Raw genomic sequence first — 20,282 nt, 5'->3', positions numbered from 1 at the left:
CATCCGTAGTGTCTTAACATTTAGTTTGCCACTCCCCGTTTTACCAATGACCCGTATTGACTCTCATGATTCGTTTTCTGACTGTGGCTGGGATAGTACCCCGTTTCCGATTGGATGTGCCCTGTTAGTATGTTTATATATATAAATAAATTCAATTCATACATGATTTGCTTCAAAGCATAAATAAATATACATTACAAAACATTTTACACAGCTTAGAACCACATGTTGGTGTAAATTTCAGTGTAACCTGAAAGAAGTATATGTTCAATACAAATAGAATACACCAACTTATATGTAATAGATAATCAAACAGTGTATTATTTTCATCATAATCTGCATTGTTGTTACACAACTTGACATGAGATTAAGGTAGTATATGCAGACACTGGTAATGATTTGTAGAATACCAACGCGTTTCGGCAAATGCCTTCTTCAGGATTTTCTTGCCAGTGGTAACTAATGTAAAAAATATATAAACAACAATTGTAATCTAGAGTTTAAACGCACTATTTACCTTTACTCTATATATATATATATATATATATATATATATATATATATATATATATATATATATATATATATATATATATATATATATAATATATATATATATATATATATATATATATATATATATATATATATATATATATATATATATATATATATATATATATATATATATATCCAAACATACCCCTATATTGACAAGAGGTAAGGGGCCACACGGAGGAATCCTTTTGGGAGTCTTTATTGTGGACATTGGGCATTATGCATTTCGGCGACCCTTCGCCTCGTCAGATGCCACCACACATGAGCCGCCATTCCATCTCTACCTTAAGTCTCTCCTCCTGCTCCCTCATTCGTCGGAGAGCTCCGCCCCCTGTTGTTTCTAGGCACGCCTTCTGTAGTCTTAGAATCCTGACTACATCACACACAGTTCACCAGGGTTGGAAGGCAGTGCACGGGGGTAACTTTCTGATGTTGAATCACTCGGGGAGAGAAGGTAATTGCTGTACCGGTAGCTGGTCCCATGTAGGCATGGTGTCCTCCGACTCCCTCAGGCCCCCACTGACGTTCCAGCCTCTCTTGCGTAGGCTTGGCGGGCCGCGAGTCGGGATATATGGATTCCCGGCTCCTCGCACCATGTCGAGCTGCTCCTGGCAAACAGCCCAATTCCAAGCTGCCGCAGTCCGAGGCGAGCCGGAGCTACCAAAACCTTGGTTAAGTCCTCAACTGTTGCCAGCAATGCTCCGGCCTCTTAGGTGGAACGGGGCCCCTTTAACACACAACTGGCCAGCGTGTGAAACAGCCAAACACACCCCTATATTGACAAGAGGTAAGGGGCAACACGGAGGAATCCTTTTGGGAGTCTTTATTGTGGACACTGGGCATTATGCATTTCGGCGACCCTTCGCCTCGTCAGATGCCACCACACATGAGCCGCCATTCCATCTCTACCTTAAGTCTCTCCTCCTGCTCCCTCATTCGTCGGAGAGCTCCGCCCCCTGTTGTTTCTAGGCACGCCTTCTGTAGTCTTAGAATCCTGACTACATCACCCACAGTTCACCAGGGTTGGAAGGCAGTGCACGGGGGTAACTTTCTGATGTTGAATCACTCGGGGAGAGAAGGTAATTGCTGTACCGGTAGCTGGTCCCATGTAGGCATGGTGTCCTCCGACTCCCTCAGGCCCCCACTGACGTTCCAGCCTCTCTTGCATAGGCTTGGCGGGCCGCGAGTCGGGATATATGGATTCCCGGCTCCTCGCACCATGTCGAGCTGCTCCTGGCAAACAGCCCAATTCCAAGCTGCCGCAGTCCGAGGCGAGCCGGAGCTACCAAAACCTTGGTTAAGTCCTCAACTGTTGCCAGCAATGCTCCGGCCTCTTAGGTGGAACGGGGCCCCTTTAACACGCTACTGGCCAGCGTGTGAAATAGCCAAACACACCCCTATATTGACAAGAGGTAAGGGGCCACACGGAGGAATCCTTTTGGGAGTCTTTATTGTGGACACTGGGCATTATGCATTTCGGCGACCCTTCGCCTCGTCAGATGCCACCACACATGAGCCGCCATTCCATCTCTACCTTAAGTCTCTCCTCCTGCTCCCTCATTCGTCGGAGAGCTCCGCCCCCTGTTGTTTCTAGGCACGCCTTCTGTACTCTTAGAATCCTGACTACATCACACACAGTTCACCAGGGTTGGAAGGCAGTGCACGGGGGTAACTTTCTGATGTTGAATCACTCGGGGAGAGAAGGTAATTGCTGTACCGGTAGCTGGTCCCATGTAGGCATGGTGTCCTCCGACTCCCTCAGGCCCCCACTGACGTTCCAGCCTCTCTTGCATAGGCTTGGCGGGCCGCGAGTCGGGATATATGGATTCCCGGCTCCTCGCACCATGTCGAGCTGCTCCTGGCAAACAGCCCAATTCCAAGCTGCCGCAGTCCGAGGCGAGCCTTAACCTTGGTTAAGTCCTCAACTGTTGCCAGCAATGCTCCGGCCTCTTAGGTGGAACGGGGCCCCTTTAACACGCTACTGGCCATTGTTATTACACAACTTGACATGAGATTAAGGTTGTAAATGCAGACACTGGTAATGATTTGTAGAATACCAACGCGTTTCGGCAAATGCCTTCTTCAGGATTTTCTTGCCAGTGGTTACTAATGTAAACAATATATAAACAACAATTGTAATCTAGAGTTTAAACGCACTATTTACCTTTACTATATATATATATATATATATATATATATATATTACATCAGCAAAGTTCGCCAGTCCCCCAGCCTGCTTGCGGCGGCGAGCTCGAGCGGGGAGGCGACCCCCTATTAATTTCACTGCAACTTTATCGGTTAGAAAAGAAGTCAGCTCGAGCCCAAGTCCATTAAGCGTGAAGTTTATTAACCACACAGGATGCCAAAAACACCCGACGCATTTCGGTGCAGCCGCACCTTGGTCACGGGTATATATATATATATATTTGTTTTGCCCATTCAGGGCTTGAAGAAACAAAATGGTGATAACATTATGTTTTAATTTATGATTCAGTATGAGGAGGGGGCTACACTAGAATCCCAAACAATGAATTTAAGGAATCACAGGAATTTTCCCTCCATAGTTATAGACTATAAAATGGCCCCCACTGAATGTAGCAAACATCACGATCTGCATGTCCTACAGCGGTTTCTATGAAATGAATACAAACGATGTAGAAAGGTTGTGATTGGTTCCTCTCACGCAAAGAGTTTTTTTGAATGTTGTTGTATATAATTGTGTGAAAATGTGACCTCCCCGACATTGACAAAGGCGTATAGCCGAAAAGCGTCTGTCGGGCCGTTGATTTGTGATCAATAAATTGAAAATTACCCCCTTGAGTGCGCCTCAATCTTTGCTCCTTTAGAAAGTAGGAGTTTCGCACAGGAATATATATATATATATATATATATATATATATATATATATATATATATATATATGCATTAAAATCATGACAGATAATCCTGGAAATGCGGTCTGAGAAGACTGAAATTGAACAGTACTGTGATATACCAAGGTTAAGTGAATAACAATACACTCTCTCTTACACAAGTGACATAGTGTTGCTCATTCTTCCATAATCAATTCAACAAAAAGTGAAAAAGAAAAAGGTTAAAAGCTTACATAAATCATGCAAGTATTGCCTAAGGAGTCATCCTTGAACATTAAAGGTGGACTTACTCAACGTAATCGTGCTGTCAAAAAAAGATTTAACCTGATAAGACTCTCTCTATCTTGGGGTTCAAAAAGCTGATTAAGATCTATATTACAATATTACAATATAAAAGTAGTTTACCTGTGCTGAATTCTTCAATGATATTGACAAAAACCGCCCTTCATCATTTGAGGATAGAAGCTATGATTAGCAGCACTGTTCAGCACTAAACCAAAAAACAGGTGGAAAAAAGTTTTTGGGGTATACTTGAGCACCTCATTATTCTGCCATAGTATTCTAAGTCTGTCTGGTCCATTCTATGTATAGATTTCCTTATATCTACATAGATTGGTCTATTATGTACCTTCATTTAAGCAAGCACATATCTTCAACTTTAAAATAGTCGTCAAGATGCATTGGTAGGCACGACAGATTTATCCTGTCTGAAACCACAAATAATAAGGGAGAAGATAGATTACACTGTTTGTTAAAGACCGGTTGCTAAAAAGTCTAAGGTTCCTGATCATTCTATTTGATGTGCCATAAATTTTCAAATTAATACATGTCTGTATGCTGCCACATTACAAATTACAATACAATACTTCAAATTGCAGTAAACTATATGTTTTGTCCCATTGACATTTACCACTGCAATGTTCTGGCAAGTTGTTCAGAGGTAAGTATGGCATATCGAGGAAGGAGCAAGTGCACAAGAAATAGTCCTTGCTGTGCCCCAACAATGTCAAATATGCACTGCCAAGCAGAGTTGTGTCCCTCCCTCTGCACCCTTTCTCACCTTCTCTGAAAATGTTGCTGGCAATTCTAAGGCTTGCAGCGAGCTGAACAAGTCATGCCCCCTTCAATAAACACTCTGAAAACGCCACTGCCATCGGGGGCCCGCAACCCTGCATGGCGGTCTTGGCTTACTGGAGACAGAGATTCCTGTGATTCAAATCCAAACGAACGATATGCCACAACCCGGGTCCGGTTAAAGTGCATTTATTATAAATTGGCACAGGCACCAGCAAAACGTGATTCACCCTTCGGTGGTATGCCTTTTTGAAACTGCAAAGTCTCAGGTTTTTTATATTGCACCACTGTGCAAATGCACCTCCAGGCATGTTCTGGATTGTGGGAATAAATACTAATGGTCCTTATGGGTCAACTACCCCACAAGGTACCTCCAGTAAGCTCCACACAGTGGGATTGCTGAGAGGTGGTCCGAGGCCACATCCCTTTTTACACCACTCTGCAAACGCATATCTTGGCGCACTGCTGGTGGGGTGATGAGGTCCCTTTGTGTCCTGAGGACTTCGGGACTAAAGTGGACTTCATCCCCCAAGCAACAGTGCACCAGGAGCTGCGTTTGCAGAATAGTGTAAAAATGGGGTGTGGCCTTGGACCACCTCTCAGCAATCCATCTGTGTGGGGCTTACTAAAAAAATCTGGGGGTTTGGCTCGATGTGGGCCTTACCTTTGTAGGACATACTAAAAAAACAGCAGCCTGTTGTTTTGGTCTGCTGAGAGGCTTAAGACCAGTACTCAAATTTTTTGATGCCCCAACCAGACAGCTGGTGATCCAGGCAACTATCATCTCTCGCCTGGACTACGCTAGCTCCCTGCTGGTTGGGGCCAACCAGGCCGAGTTAACTCGCCTGCAGCGGGTTCAAAATGCTGCGGCCAGAGCAATCGTTGGCCTGCCCAGATTTTGCCCGGTGGCGAGTGTCCTTCGCTCCCTACATTGGCTTCCAGTGAGGAAGCGTATCCTCTTCAAGGTCCTTTGTTTGACCTTTAAGATCCTGAGAGGTATAGGCCCTGAAATCTTGTCTAGCTGTCTTTCCTTCTATGTCCCCACTCGCACCCTCCGCTCTCAGGGCCAGGCCCTTGCTGTAGTCCCTAGATTTAGACTCTGCCGCATGGGGGGTCGCTCCTTTTGTGTAAAAGCTGCATTAACCTGGAATTCTCTCCCGGTTGAAATCCGTCTGCTAGAGGACCTTATGACCTTCCGGAGAGCAATAAAAACTTTTTTGTTTTAGCCGTCTTCATTATGTCTTATCTTTTCCTGTTGTGTTATGTTTCTCCTTGTCTATGCGCCGGGACGCTCCTTGGCTGGAGTAGCTGTGCGCACAAAAAAATTAATATAACATAACATAACTAGAGATAGCAGGAGGGCTATTTGGCCCCCAGGGACCCTCAGGAGGCAAGGGGACTTCATCCCCCAACCAAAAGCACGCCATGAGGTGCACTTGCAGAATAGTGGAGAAAGGGGGCATGGCCTCTGTCTACCTCCCAGCAATCCCACTGTGTGGGGCTTACTGGAGGTAGCAGGTAGGCTAGTTGGCCCCTAAATACCCCAGCAGCGAAGTGGACTTTAATCCCATGCAAGAGCGAGTGCGTTTGCAGAGTGGTGGGGAAAGGGGGCGTGGCCTGCAATGACAACTTAGCAATGCTGCTGTGTGGGACTTACTGGAGGTAATAGGAGTGGTAGTTGGCCCCCAAGGCTGTCCTTGGGGGCTAACTACCCCTTCTGTTATCTCCAGTAAGTCTCACACAGTAGTATTAGCCACGCCCCCTTTCTCCATCACTCTGCAAACGCACCTCCTGGCACACTACGGGTTGGGGGATGAAGTCCACTTTGCTCCTGAGGGACTTTTGGTGGCCAGGAAGCCCTCCTGGTACCTCCTGTAAGTCCTATACAGTGGAATTCCTGAGTGCTGGTTGGAGGCTCAGCTCCCTTCCTCCACCTCTTTGCAAATGCGACTACTAGTTAAAGAAGCGTTTGCAATGTAATAGGTATCACATTTGATACAGTTAGAGCTATAAGTGTTTTACTAATTTTTCTTAGAGTGGGGTGGATGTAGGTTGTGTGTAGTGGAATCATGTGGTATCATGTGCAGTGAAATTATGTGGATAGACTTATGTAGAGTGAGATTATGTGTTATGGAGAGTAATTACGTGGTATGGTAGTCTGTGTTGTGAAGTGGTAACCTCGGATTTAGTCTTCCTCATTTCCATAGAAGCTAAACTATAAACTCAATGAGACAAAAAAAAGGAACCTCTGATGAGCACTTCTGGACCTAGTCAGAGGTATGAGCAGGGCCACTGGAATTATGCAAGTGTTTGGCTGCAATGATTTTTGCACCATTATAAATTTTCCGCATTTGCCACATAATACATCATCTGCCGCATAATCTGTAGATTTGAACAAAAAAACCTTGTTTCTGGCTCAAACGTTACCAAAATGCAGTGGTGGAAGGCCCTCTGCAAAACTAGAATGGTCACATGTTACTTATTGCTAAATGTGAGTATTAAATAGGTACCAATGGTGTGCAAATAACTCTTGTTTCTTTCTGCATCTCTCTTGCATCTTTCTGCATTTCTGTTGCTTCTTTCTGCACCTTTATTTCTTTTTCTGCACTTCCTTTGCCTCGTTCTGCTCATCTCTTCTACTTTCTGCACCCCTCTTGCCTCTTTCTGTACCTCTGTTCACTCTTTCTGCATCTCCCTTGCTTCGTTTTGTACCCCTCTTGTCTCTTTCTACACCATTCTTCCCTCTTTCTACACATCTTTTGCCTCTTTCTGTATCCCTATTCCTTCTTTCTGCTCCTCTCCTGCCTGTTTCTGCACATCTATTGCCTCTTTCTGCACTTCTGTTGCCTCTTTCTACACCCCTATTGCCTCTTTCTGCACTCCTCTTGCCTCTTTGTGCACCGCTGTTGCTTCTTTGTACACTTCTCTTGCCTCTTTCTGCACCCCTCTTGTCTCTTTCTGCACTTCTGTTGGTTCTTTTGCACTGCAATTGCTTCCTTCTGCACCTCTCTTGCAAATTTCCGCACCCCTCTTGCCTCTTTCTGCACCCCTCTTTCCACTTTCTGCACCTCTCCTGCTTCTGTCTGTACCCCTGTTCTCTCTTTCTGCACCTCTTTTGCCTGTTTCTGCAACTTTCTTGCCTCTTTCTGCAGTTCTCTTGCCTCCATCTGCATCTCATCTCTGCTGCTTCTTTCTGCACCCATGTTGTCTCTTTCTGCACCCACATTCTCTCTTTCTGGACCTCTCTTGCTTCTTTCTGTACTTCTCTTCCTTCTTTCTGTGCCTCTCTTGTTTCTTTCAGCACCCTTCCTTCCCTTTTTTGCATCCATCTTGCCTCTTTCTGCAGTTCTCTTGCCATTTTCTGCACCTCTTTTGCCTCTTTCTGCACATCACTTGCCACTTTTTGCACATTTTTGCTTCTTTCTATAGCTCTGTTGCTTCTTACAGCAATTCTCTTGCCTCTTTCTGCTCTTCTCTTGCTTGTTTCTGCACCTCTCCTGTGTCTTTCTGCACCTCTGTTGACTCTTTCTGCATCTTACTTGCTTCTTTCTGTACTCCTCTTGCCTCTTTCTGCACCCCTCTTCCCTCTTTCTGCACCTCTGTTACCTCTTTCTTCACCCCTATTCCCTCTTTATGTACCTTTAATGCCTGTTTGTGAACCCCTCTTGCCTCTTCTTGCACCTCTGTTGGTTCTTTCTGCACTGCTGTTGCCTCTGTCTGCACCTATTTTGCAAGTTTTTGCATCCTTTGTGCCTCTTTCTGCACCACTCCTCCCTAAATCTCCACCTCTCTTGTTACTTTCTGCACTTCTCTTGCTACTTTCTGAACTGCTCTTGCTTCCTTCTGCACCTCTGTTGCAAATTTCTATATCCCTCTTACCTCTTTCTGTACCCCTGTTCCCTCTTTCTATACCTTTCTTGCCTGTTTCCGCACCTCTCTTGCCTCTTTCGGCACCTCTGTTGCTTCTGTCTACACTTCTCTTACCTCTTTCAGCACTTCTGTTGCTTCTTCCTGCACTTCTCTTGCTTCTTTCTGTACCCCTCCTGCCTCTTTCCGTACCCCTTTAGCCTCTTTGTGCACCTCTCCTTCCTCTTTCTGCCCCTCTCTTGCATTTTCCCGCAGTTCTCTTGCCTTTTTTGCTACTTTATGTCATTTTCTTGCCTCTTTCTGTACCCCTCTTGCCTCTGTTGCCTCTTTGTGCAGTTCTCTTGCCACCTTCTGTACCTCGGTTGCCTCTTTCTGTACCTCTTTCTGCACCTCTCCTACCTCTTTCTGCACTCCTCTTACCTCTTCTTGCAGCTCTGTTGTTTCTTTCTGCAATGCTATTGCTTCTGTTTGCACCTCTGTTGCAAATTTCTGCCTCCCTCTTGCTTCTTTCTGCACCCCTCTTCCCTCTTTCTGTACCTCTCTTTCATCTGTCTGCACACCTGTTCCCTCTTTCTGCACTCCTTTTGTCTGCAACTTTCTTGCCTCTTACTGCAGTTCTCCTTGCCTCCTTCTACACCTTACTTGCCTCTTCCTGCACTTCTGCTTCTTTCTGCAATTTTCTTCCCTTTTTTGAGACATCTCTTGCCTCTTTCTGCATCTCTCTTGCTTCTTTTTGCACATATCTTTGTTCTTTCCGCACTGCTCTTGCCTCTTCCTGCACCCCTCATGCCTCTTTCTGCACCTCTTTTGCTTCTTTCTGCACTTCTCTCTCCTCTTTCTGTACCCTCTTTACTCTTTCTGTACCTCTGTTTCTTCTTTATGCACTGCTCTTGCTTCTTTCAGCACCTCTTTTGTCTGTTTCTGCAACTCTCTTGCCTCTTTGTGCAGTTCCCTTGCCTCCTTCTGCATCTCTGTTGCCGCTTTCTGAACCCCTCTTACCTCTTTTTCACAGCTCTGTTGGTTCTTTCTGCACCTCACTAGCCTCTTTCTGCACTTCTCTTGCTTCTTTATTCACCCTTCTTCCCTTTTTCTGCACATCTCTTGCCTCCTTCTAATCCTCACTGGCCTTTTTCTGTACTTCTCTAGCTTCTTCTGTACCCTTCTTCCCTTTTTATGCACTGCTCTTGCCTCTTTCTGCACCCCTCTTGCCTCTTTCTGCACCTCTTTGGCTTTTTTCTGTCCTTCTCTCTCTTCTTTCTGCATCCCTCTTGCCTCTTTCTGCACCTCTGTTGCTTCTTTCTTCTGCACTGCTCTTACTTCTTTCTGTACCTTTCTTGCCTCTTTCTGATGCCCTCTTCACTCTTTCTGTAATTTGCTTGCCTCTGTTTGCACCCTTGTTCCCTTTTTCTGCACCTCTTTTGTCTGTTTCTGCAACTCTCTTGCCTCTTTGTGCAGTTCTCTTGCTTCCTTCTGCCTCTCTGCTGCCTCTTTCTGCACCTCTCCTACCTCTTTCTCCACCCCCTTACCTCTTATTGCAGATCTATTGGTTCCTTTTGCACTGCTCTTGCTTCTTTTTGCACCTCTGTTGTACATTTCTGCCTCCCTCTTGCTTCTTTCTGTACCCCTCTTCCCTATTTCTCCAACTCTCTTGCGTCTTTCTGCACTTCCCTTGTTCTTTCTACACTGTTCTTCTTTCTTCCTGCACCTCTCTTGCCTCTGTCTGTACACTTATTCCCTCTTTCTGCATCCCTTTTGCCTGTTTCTGCAACTATCTTGACTCTTTCTGCAGTTATCTTGCCTCCTTCTACACCTCACTTGCCTCTTTCTGAGCTTCTCTTGCTTGTTTCTGCACTCTTCTTCTCTTTTTCTGCATATCTCTTGCCTCTTTCCACACCTCTCTTGCCTCTTTCTGCACCCCTTTTGCTTCTTTCTGCACTTCTCTCTCCTCTTTCTGTACCCCTCTTTACTCTTTCTGTACCTCTGTTTCTTCTTTATGCACTGCTCTTGCTTCTTTCAGCACCTCTTTTGTCTGTTTCTGCAACTCTCTTGCCTCTTTGTGCAGTTCCCTTGCCTCCTTCTGCATCTCTGTTGCCTCTTTCTGAACCCCTCTTACCTCTTTTTCGCAGCTCTGTTGGTTCTTTCTGCACCTCACTAGCCTCTTTCTGCACTTCTCTTGCTTCTTTATTCACCCTTCTTCCCTTTTTCTGCACATCTCTTGCCTCCTTCTAATCCTCACTGGCCTTTTTCTGTACTTCTCTAGCTTCTTCTGTACCCTTCTTCCCTTTTTATGCACTGCTCTTGCCTCTTTCTGCACCCCTCTTGCCTCTTTCTGCACCTCTTTGGCTTTTTTCTGTCCTTCTCTCTCTTCTTTCTGCATCCCTCTTGCCTCTTTCTGCACCTCTGTTGCTTCTTTCTTCTGCACTGCTCTTACTTCTTTCTGTACCTTTCTTGCCTCTTTCTGATGCCCTCTTCCCTCTTTCTGTAATTTGCTTGCCTCTGTTTGCACCCTTGTTCCCTTTTTCTGCACCTCTTTTGTCTGTTTCTGCAACTCTCTTGCCTCTTTGTGCCGTTCTCTTGCTTCCTTCTGCCTCTCTGCTGCCTCTTTCTGCACCTCTCCTACCTCTTTCTCCACCCCTCTTACCTCTTATTGCAGCTCTATTGGTTCCTTTTGCACTGCCCTTGCTTCTTTTTGCACCTCTGTTGTACATTTCTGCCTCCCTCTTGCTTCTTTCTGTACCCCTCTTCCCTATTTCTCCAACTCTCTTGCGTCTTTCTGCACTTCCCTTGTTCTTTCTACACTGTTCTTCTTTCTTTCTGCACCTCTCTTGCCTCTGTCTGTACACTTATTCCCTCTTTCTGCATCCCTTTTGCCTGTTTCTGCAACTATCTTGACTCTTTCTGCAGTTATCTTGCCTCCTTCTACACCTCACTTGCCTCTTTCTGAGCTTCTCTTGCTTGTTTCTGTACTCTTCTTCTCTTTTTCTGCATATCTCTTGCCTCTTTCCACACCTCTCTTGCCTCTTTCTGCACATCTCTTTGTTCTTTTTGCACTGCTCTAGCCTCTTTCTGTATCCCTCTTACCTCTTTTGCTTCTTTCTGCATTTCTCTCTCCTCTTTCTGAATGCCTCTTGCCTCTTTCTGCACCTCTGTTGCTTCTTTCTGCACTGCTCTTGCTTCTTTCTGGACCTCTCTTGCCTCTTTCTGGATCCCTCTTTCTGCAATTCTCTTGTCTTTGTCTGCACCCCTATTCCCTCTTTCAGCACCTCTATTGTCTGTTTCTGCAACTCTCTTGCCTCTTTTTGCAGTTATCTTGCCTCCTTCTGCACCTCTGTTTCCTCTTTCTGTACCTCTCCTGCCTCTTTCTGCACCCCTCTTACCTCTTTTTGCAGCTCTGTTGTTTCTTTCTGCACTGCTCTTGCTTCTTTTTGCACCTCTGTTGCGAAATACCACCTCCCTCTTGCTTCTTTCTGTACCCCTCTTCCCTCTTTATGTACCTCTCTTGCCTCTGTCTGCACACCTGTTCCCTCTTCCTGTACCCCTTTTGTCTATTTCTGCAACTCTCTTGCCTCTTTCAGCAGTTCTCTTGCCTCCTTCAACACCTCACTTGCTTGCCTCTTTCTGTGCTTCTCTTGCTTCTTTCTGTACCCTTCTTCCCTTTGTCTGGACATCTTGCCTCTTTCTGCACCTCTCTTACCTCTTTCTGCACATCTCTTTGTTCTTTCTGCACTACTCTTGCCTCTTTCTGCACCCCTCTTGCCTCTTTCCACACCTCTATTGCTTCTTTTTGCACTGCTCTTGCTTCTTTCTGTACCTTTCTTGCCTCTTTCTGCATCCCTCTTCCCTCTTTCTATAATTCTCTTGCCTCTGTCTACACCTCTGTTCCTTCCCTCTGTACCACTAGTGTCTGTTTCTGCAACTCTCTTGCCTCTTTGTGCTGTTCTCTTGCCTCCTTCTGCACCTCTGTTGCCTCTTTCTGCACCTCAGCTACCTCTTTCTCCACCCCTCTTGCCTCTTTTTGCAGCTCTGTTGGTTCTTTCGGCAGTGTTCTTGCTTCATTCTGTACCTCTTTTGCAAATTTCTGCATCCCTCTTGCCTCTTTTGCACCCCTCTTCCCTATTTCTCCACCTCTCTTTCTTCTGTCTGTACTTCTCTTGCTTCTTTCTGCACTGCTCTTGCTTCTGTTCTTTCTTCACATCTCCTGCAAATTTCTGTATCCCTCTTTCCTCTTTCTGCGCCCCTGTTCCCACTTTCTGCACCTTTCATGCTTGTTTCTGTACCTCTCTTGCCTCTTATGGCACATCTTTTGCTTCTTTCTGCACTTCTCTTGCCTTTTTCTGTAATTCTCTTGCCTCTTTCTGGACCTCTGTTGCTTCTTTCTGTACTGCTCGTTCTTCTTTCTGCACCATTCTTGCCTCTTTCTGTACCTCTCCTGCCTCTTGCTGCACCTCTCTTGCTTCTTTCTGCACTTTTATTGCCTCTTTCTGTGCCCTTCTTGCCTCTTTCTGCACCTCTTTGGGTACATTCTGCACTGCACTTGCTTCTTTCTGTACCTCTGTTGCAAATTTCCGCATCCCTCATGCCTCTTTCTCTACTCCTCTTCCCTCTTTCTGCTCCTCTCTTGCCTCTTTCTGCACACCTGTCCCCTCTTTCTGCACCCCTTTTGCCTGATTCTGCAACTCTCTTGCCTCTTTCTGTAGTTCTCTTGCCTCCGTCTATATGTCACTTGCCTCTTTCTGTATTTCTTTTGCTCCTTTCTGCACCCGTCTTCCCTTTTCTGCGCATCTCTTGCCTCTTTCTGCACATCTCCTGCTTCTTTTTGCACATCTTTTTGTCCTTTGCACTGCTCTTGCCTCTTTCTGCACCCCTCTTGCCTTTTTCTGCCCTGCTTTTGTTTCTTTCTGCACTTCTCTCTCCTCTTTGTGCAACCCTCTTGCCTCTTTCTGCACTTCTGTTGCTTCTATCTGCACTGCTCTTGCTTCTTTCAGCACCTATCTTGCCTCGTTTTCATCCCTCTTCCTTCTTTCTGCAACTCTCTTGCCTCTTTGTGCAGTTATCTTGCCTCCTTCTGCACCTCTGTTGCCTCTTTCTGCACCTACCCTCCCTCGTTCCGCACCTCTCTTGCCTCTTTTTACAGCGTTGTTGGTTCTTTCAGCACTGCTCTTGCTTATTTATGTACCTCTGTTGCAACTTTCTGCATCCCACTTGCCTCTTTCTGTATCCCTCTTCCCTCTTTCTGTACCTCTCTTACCTCTGTCTGCATACCTGTTCCCTCTTTCTGCAACTCTCTTGCCTCTTTCTACATTTCTATTGTCTCCTTCTATACCTCACTTGCCTCTTTGTGTACTTCATTTGCTGTTTCTGTATCCTTCTTTCCTTCTTCTGCACTGCTCTTGCCACTTTCTGTACCCCTAGTGCCTCTTTCTCCATCTCCTTGGCTTCTTTCTGCCCTTCTCTCTCCTCTATCTGCCCCCCTTGTGCCTCTTTCTGTACCTCTGTTGCTTCATTCTGCACTGCTCTTGCTTCTTTCTGCACCTGTCTTGCCTCTTTCTGCATCCCTCTTACCTCTTTGATGCAATTATCCTCCCTCTGTCTGCACCTCCGTTCCCTCTTTATGCACCTCTTTTGTCTGTTTCTGTAACTCTCTTGCCTCTTTGTACAGTTCTCTTGTCTCTTCTGTACCTCTTTTGTCTCTTTCTGCACCTCTCCCACCTCTTTCTGCACCCCTCTGGCCTCTTTTTGCAGCTCTGTTGGTTCTTTCTGCAGTGCTCTTGCTTCTTTCTGTACCTCTTTTGCAAAGTTCTGCATCCCTTGTTCCTGTTTCTGCACCCTTCTTCCCTATTTCTCTACCTCTCTTGGGTCTTTCTGCACTTCTCTTGCTTCTTTCTGCACTGCTCTTTCTTCTTTCTGTACCTCTCTTGTACATTTCCATATTCCTCTTACCTCTTTCTGCACCCCTGTTCTCTCTTTCTGTATCTTTCTTGCCTGCTTATGTTCTTCTCTTACCTCTTCGGCCCCTCAGTTGCTTCTTTCTGCACTTCTCTTGCCTCATTCTGCACTTCTCTTGCCTCTTTCTGCACATCTTTTGCTTCTTTTTGCACTTTTCTTGCCTCTTTCTGTATCCCTCTTGCCTCTTTCTGTACCTCTGTTGGTTCTTTCTGCACTGCTCCTGCTTCTTCCTGCACCTCTGCTGCAAGTCTCTGCATCTCTCTTGTATCTTTCTGTACCCCTCTTCTCTTTTTCTGTACCTCTCTTGCCTCTGTCAGCACATCTGTTCTTTCTTTCTGCACCCTTTTGTCTGTTTCTGCAACTATCTTGACTCTTTCTGCAGTTCTCTTGCCTCCTTCTACACCTCACTTGCCTCTTTCTTCACTTCACTTGCTTCTTTCTGCACCCGTCTTCCCTTTTTCTGCACATCTCTTGCCTCTTTCTACACATCTCTTGCTTCTTTCTGCACATCTCTTAGTTCTTTCAGAACTGCTCTTGCCTCTTTCTGCACCTCTCTTGCCTCGTTCTGCACCTCTGTTGGTTCTTTCTGCACTGCTCTTGGTTCTTTCTGCACTGCTGTTGCTTCTTTCTGTACCGCCCTTGCTTCTTTCTGCACATCTCTTGCATCTTTCAATACCTTTCTTTCTTCTTTCTGCACCTCTTTTGCCTCTTTCTGTACACACAGGGCTACTTGATTTCAGACTCAGCAGTGCACACATGCAAGTGCAGAAAAGGGCTGCTGGCCTCTAAACTGCCACGCCCTCTTACATGCTAGGGACTTAGAAGTAGTTTTAATACCCCTGCCCTATTATGTACTAGGGCCTTACAGGGGAGGTCATGCAAATCATAGGGGTACCCCACGCCATAGTGTATACTAATGTATATAGGTGTTTTCACTGTCTTCTAAGTGTCTTTCAGCAGTGCACTGGCTCTGGGCCTGGTTAGGTAGAGCCGAGGGTCAGTCAGAGCCAGTTACCACCAGTAACAGTCAGCAAAAAGATGGGTGTGCCCAGGGCACAGGATGATGGTGCAACAAGGCCTCTTTCTGCTTATCTCTTGCTTCTTTCTGTACCTTTCTTCCTCTTTCTGAACTTCTGTTGCCTCTTTCTGCATTTCTCTTTCTTCTTTCTGCGCCTTTCTTACTCTTTCTACACATGTCCTAACTATGTAGGCAGAGTTAGAAATTAGCATTTAAAAACACTTAAAAATTCACAGGAAAAAAATAGGTTTCAGGGATGGTATAGTTAGAAATTAGCACTTAAAAAACCTTTGGAATTCACTGAAAAAACCATAGGTTTTAGGGACGTTGTAGTTAGAAATTAGCATTTTAAAAAACCTGGCAATTTGCACATATGTTAAGTTTCTTACTGTGTCAATTTAATGGTAGCGCGCAGCTATTTAGCATATGTTACATAATTTATTGCTGGATTATTTTAAAATGTATTTTATTCAATAATATTTTGCATAACAGGATGATGACAAACAAAACACATTGAGCTCATTCCAGACATTTTCAGAAGGGGGTCATACACTCAGTACACACAATTCAGCGCGCTTAAGGCTAGCCATTCTTACACAAAAAGCGCAATCGCTACTCACACAAGTACCACCGGTGTCAAACCACAAACCACATAGACATTCAATCACACAATTAACCCACAAATTACCACTTAGGACAGAAACAAATGCCAGTCCATAGACTGTACTTAAACCAAATCTTGTAAATACTAATTGTAAGTCATATTTACAAGAAGAGCTCTCAAAAGTAGCCCAAAAGACTGCACAAAAACAGCCCGAAGACTGCTCCATGTTCAAGTAGCCAAAATACACCAAATTCGCCAGTTCTATATGCTGCTAATGTTGTATTGAGTATTCTTCACCATAGTGGTGATACAATAACATATTTAATATAGCAGAATGTCCAGATTCATACTATATGACTTCCTTTTGACCAGAGAGTGCACAAAGTGAAAAATTAAATTTAATACTCGATACAACATTAGCAGCACTAATGATTACAATGTTTGGGTCTATTCATATGCATCTGAGCAATGTTGGTTAAGGCATACAATATAAGGTTACTATTCTGCCTCTGTTGGATTATGGTCTAAACATTAATCAGGCACTATGCCACTAATGTAAACAACAAAAGTATATATAAAATGAGGAACCTAACCAATATGATGATACTAGAATATAAGATTGTTATTACCAATAAGAACGATAATGTTCGTCAACCGTGGCTAAATAAAGTTTATTGAAAGGGCACAATTACTTTAAACAACGAACGAATACATTACATTACGTCTATGCTTTTCTATGACATATAACATGTGTTTTGTTTATTTAAACAAATCTTTTGGGTTATAGCACTATGGCTGAAGGTATTAGAAACACGCCTGTGCGTGAGTAATTATGACAAGCTAAGATGATAAAAAACATGCAGTGTCGTGCCGTAAATACAGAGGTTAATTTACGCTATTGCGAGAAATGTATTTATGTCTGTTGTCAACAATCTGCTAATATGATGTTTACGATTGCATAAGTTAAGCCTATGATAGACACATTCCAATATGGCTGCCGTTGTAACAAACATTGAACAGACTATAGCAGTACATCGTCCATTACGATGAAACTATGTAAAGACTTCCTTTCATGCCGTTATACTTTGTGTGATCAAGTCAGTTTCACTGACGAAACGTGTCACGGCGAATTAAAACTTTGGTATTACTCTGGGTGCGAGTGCTTCTTTCAGAAGAATTGGTGGAAATAATTTTTACCGGGAGACCTGCCCGGTTTGACTTGCCACTTGTCTATGGGACACGGACCTCGGCAACAGGATCGAGTGTGGAATACAATTTCGAGAGGTCCAACGGCCGGCCGCCACGGTGCCATTTCCTGGCAAATTACAACACACGAAGGGGAGAAGCTGATTTCGAGTACGACGCAGGAGGTAAGTGTCTCTTTTTCCCACATGGGGAGCGCGGGATATGGTGAGGTGGGATAACGTTTGGAAGCAAGCGTGTCCCTTCCTTGCATGTCTTGTTGCTTTAGGAGACTCGAGATCCCGTACTGTTATGTCCACATGGGTTCAATTGTTAAAACTATGAGTAATATGGCGGAAATATAATCTATTTGGAGTTAGATTTATACGAAAGGATTCTCTATCTCTGAACTTACTAACGTTCGGCTTTGTGAAGTGGACACGAGGCTTGCAGAAATCTACACAACCCCAATTCATGAACATTTAATCTACAAACTGTATTTTGGCGGCAACAAGAACCTCCGATTACGAGGAGGGGAGTAATACCTTAGTATAAATGACCAGCAAATGCACGCTGTAATAACGAAAACTAGAAACTGTGCAAAAGTGCATTCTTGATCCAAGGCTTGCTAATCTATCAACATGAATACAGAAGCAGAACGGAGGGCGGCAGCAGTGACACTGTTAGCACGCACGCCAGGTACTGGAAGCAGTAAATCGAAACCGACGAACAACATGGATACCTCTCTAAATGCCAAACTCGGACGATTGGAAAAACTGAAAAAGAGTGAAACAGCAAAATTTTGGGAAGCAATCTCGCTACAGGATTATGTAGATAAGTCAATGCTGCCACGAGGACTTCGTATTTATATCATGCCTTTATATGAATCTAAGAACCCCCGCATGCTACAAGACTGGCAAGAAAATTCTGCCAACAGTTCGAGAACCATGCTGAACATACTTATCAAATACGCATGGGAGGACAGAGAGGGCATCCTATCAGAAATTATTGCATTGGAGGATGAATTGTCCAAAAGCAATGACCAAGAAACCATCAGTAAATTCATGGTAGACATGAAATCGAAATTACTACAGCATGAGGAAGATATAAAACTTCGAAAACAAAGAAAGCTCCACAGAGATTGTGTGGATTATGAGTCAGGCCGCATTCTTACGTATAGCCAAAAATATGACTATCTGTATGATAATCTACCACAAGAAATGAATAACCAAGCGGAAGATGGCACAACAGAAAAAGAAACTCAAACTATGGAAAACAGCGGATCAGATACAGATGTTTCCATATCTACAGTCAGTTCCAGATCTGAACGACCAACAACAACAAAAGTGGTGAATTGTTTAGACGAGTTCAAAGTCCTGAGGAGAGGACATCAAATACCGAGAACAGTAACGCAATCACCCCCAAGGAGAGGGAAAGCACCACGAGGTCGAGGCCGTGGAAGAGGAAGCGGGAGGGGAGGAGCAAACAGAGAAAAAAACAAAGAAAACAAAGGGAATCAAAAAACAAACAAAAAGGAGTCCATGGGAAACAAGACACGTGGCTCAAGAGGAAAGAAATAATGGATCCGGATATGGTAAAGACATACGATATAAGGTTACTATTCTGCCTCTGTTGGATTATGGTCTAAACATTAATCAGGGACTCTGCCACTAATGTAAATGACAAAAGTATATATAAAATGAGGAACCTAACCAATATGATGATACTTTGTGTGATCAAGTCAGTTTCACTGACGAAATGCGTCACGGCGAATTAAAACTTTGGTATTACTCTGAGTGCGAGTGCTTCTTTCAGAATAATTGGTGGAAATATATACATATATATATATTCACTGAAAAAACCATAGGTTTCACACCAGTTATAGTTAGCTGGAAATTTTACTCGCATAAAACCATTGAAATTCCCACGTTATAGTTAGTTGGACTCACTATAACTTGCGCGTGCAATGCACTGCTGATGACGTCACATATTACATCACTCATGACATGGTCAGTGACATCACTCATGACATCACGGCCGCGGCCGCTCCGGACTGTTTGGAATGTTGACAGACACCCGAGAGCCAATCAGCTTTCCGCTCGCGTACTCGCGTAGCGCGCTGGTACGCGCCCGGTGCGCGTACCGGGGCGCGCTTATAGATATATATATTTTTTTTAACCTAAATTACTCAAAATCCACTGGAGCACATATCTAGAGACATAGCAAAGGCACATCGGGCTACCAGTCCCTACAATTTTGCCAAGTTTGGTGGAAATCCATTCAGCCGTTCGGGCTAAAAGTGAGTCCAACCGCCCTATGGAAATTAACATGGGGAAAACACGTTTTGGAACCCCCCCTTTTATCTCGGCCCCCGCTTGACGAATCCCCCAAACTTTCAGGAAAGGAGCCGAGCGGAGCGGGCCATCTTCTTTGAGAAATTCGCGAAGATTCGTCCACCAGCGCCAAAGTTATTCCCAATAGAATGTTACGGATTTCCTATGGAAAGTAGATCCTAACTATAACTACCTACTGGCGACCGCCAGTAGGTAATATATATATTTTATATATATATATACATATATATAAAACACATGGTATCCCAATTCGAGCCACACTCGAGACAAGGTGAAGGTTACCAGCCTTTATTTCAGGTGCAAATGGTAGCGCGGGCCAGTGCAATAAGCAGTCCTTTCAAAGCCTGACGCGTTTCGGGGCCATCCCTACTTCCGAGGCATACATGAAAAGTTCGCGCTGCAGGTAGGCAACAACTTCCTTTATAAAATGTCACGCCCATTATTCACGTCAATGTCATTATGGGAGTTGTAGTGCCAGCAATTCCTTTATAAATGTTAATGCGCTAATAGCTGCCGCAGATAAGACCCAGCATGGGTCCCGGCCGTTGCATCCATTTCAAATCCTGCCACATTGCTCCCAAATCGAAAAGGTTGAATCCGATTTCGAGGTCCCCTGGGTATCATGGGGTGGTGCAGGCTCGGCGGCTTGAGCAACCGCCTACAAGTATAAAACACATGGTATCCCAATTCGAGCCACACTCGAGACAAGGTGAAGGTTACCAGCCTTTATTTCAGGTGCACATGGTAGCGCGGGCCAGTGCAATAAGCAGTCCTTTCAAAGCCTGATGCGTTTCGGGGCCATCCCT

The sequence above is a fragment of the Lissotriton helveticus genome, chromosome 2_1, assembly GCF_964261635.1.
Source record: "Lissotriton helveticus chromosome 2_1, aLisHel1.1, whole genome shotgun sequence".
In the NCBI taxonomy this organism is placed as follows: Eukaryota; Metazoa; Chordata; class Amphibia; order Caudata; family Salamandridae; genus Lissotriton; species Lissotriton helveticus.
Note: the sequence above shows the minus strand (reverse complement) of the source record.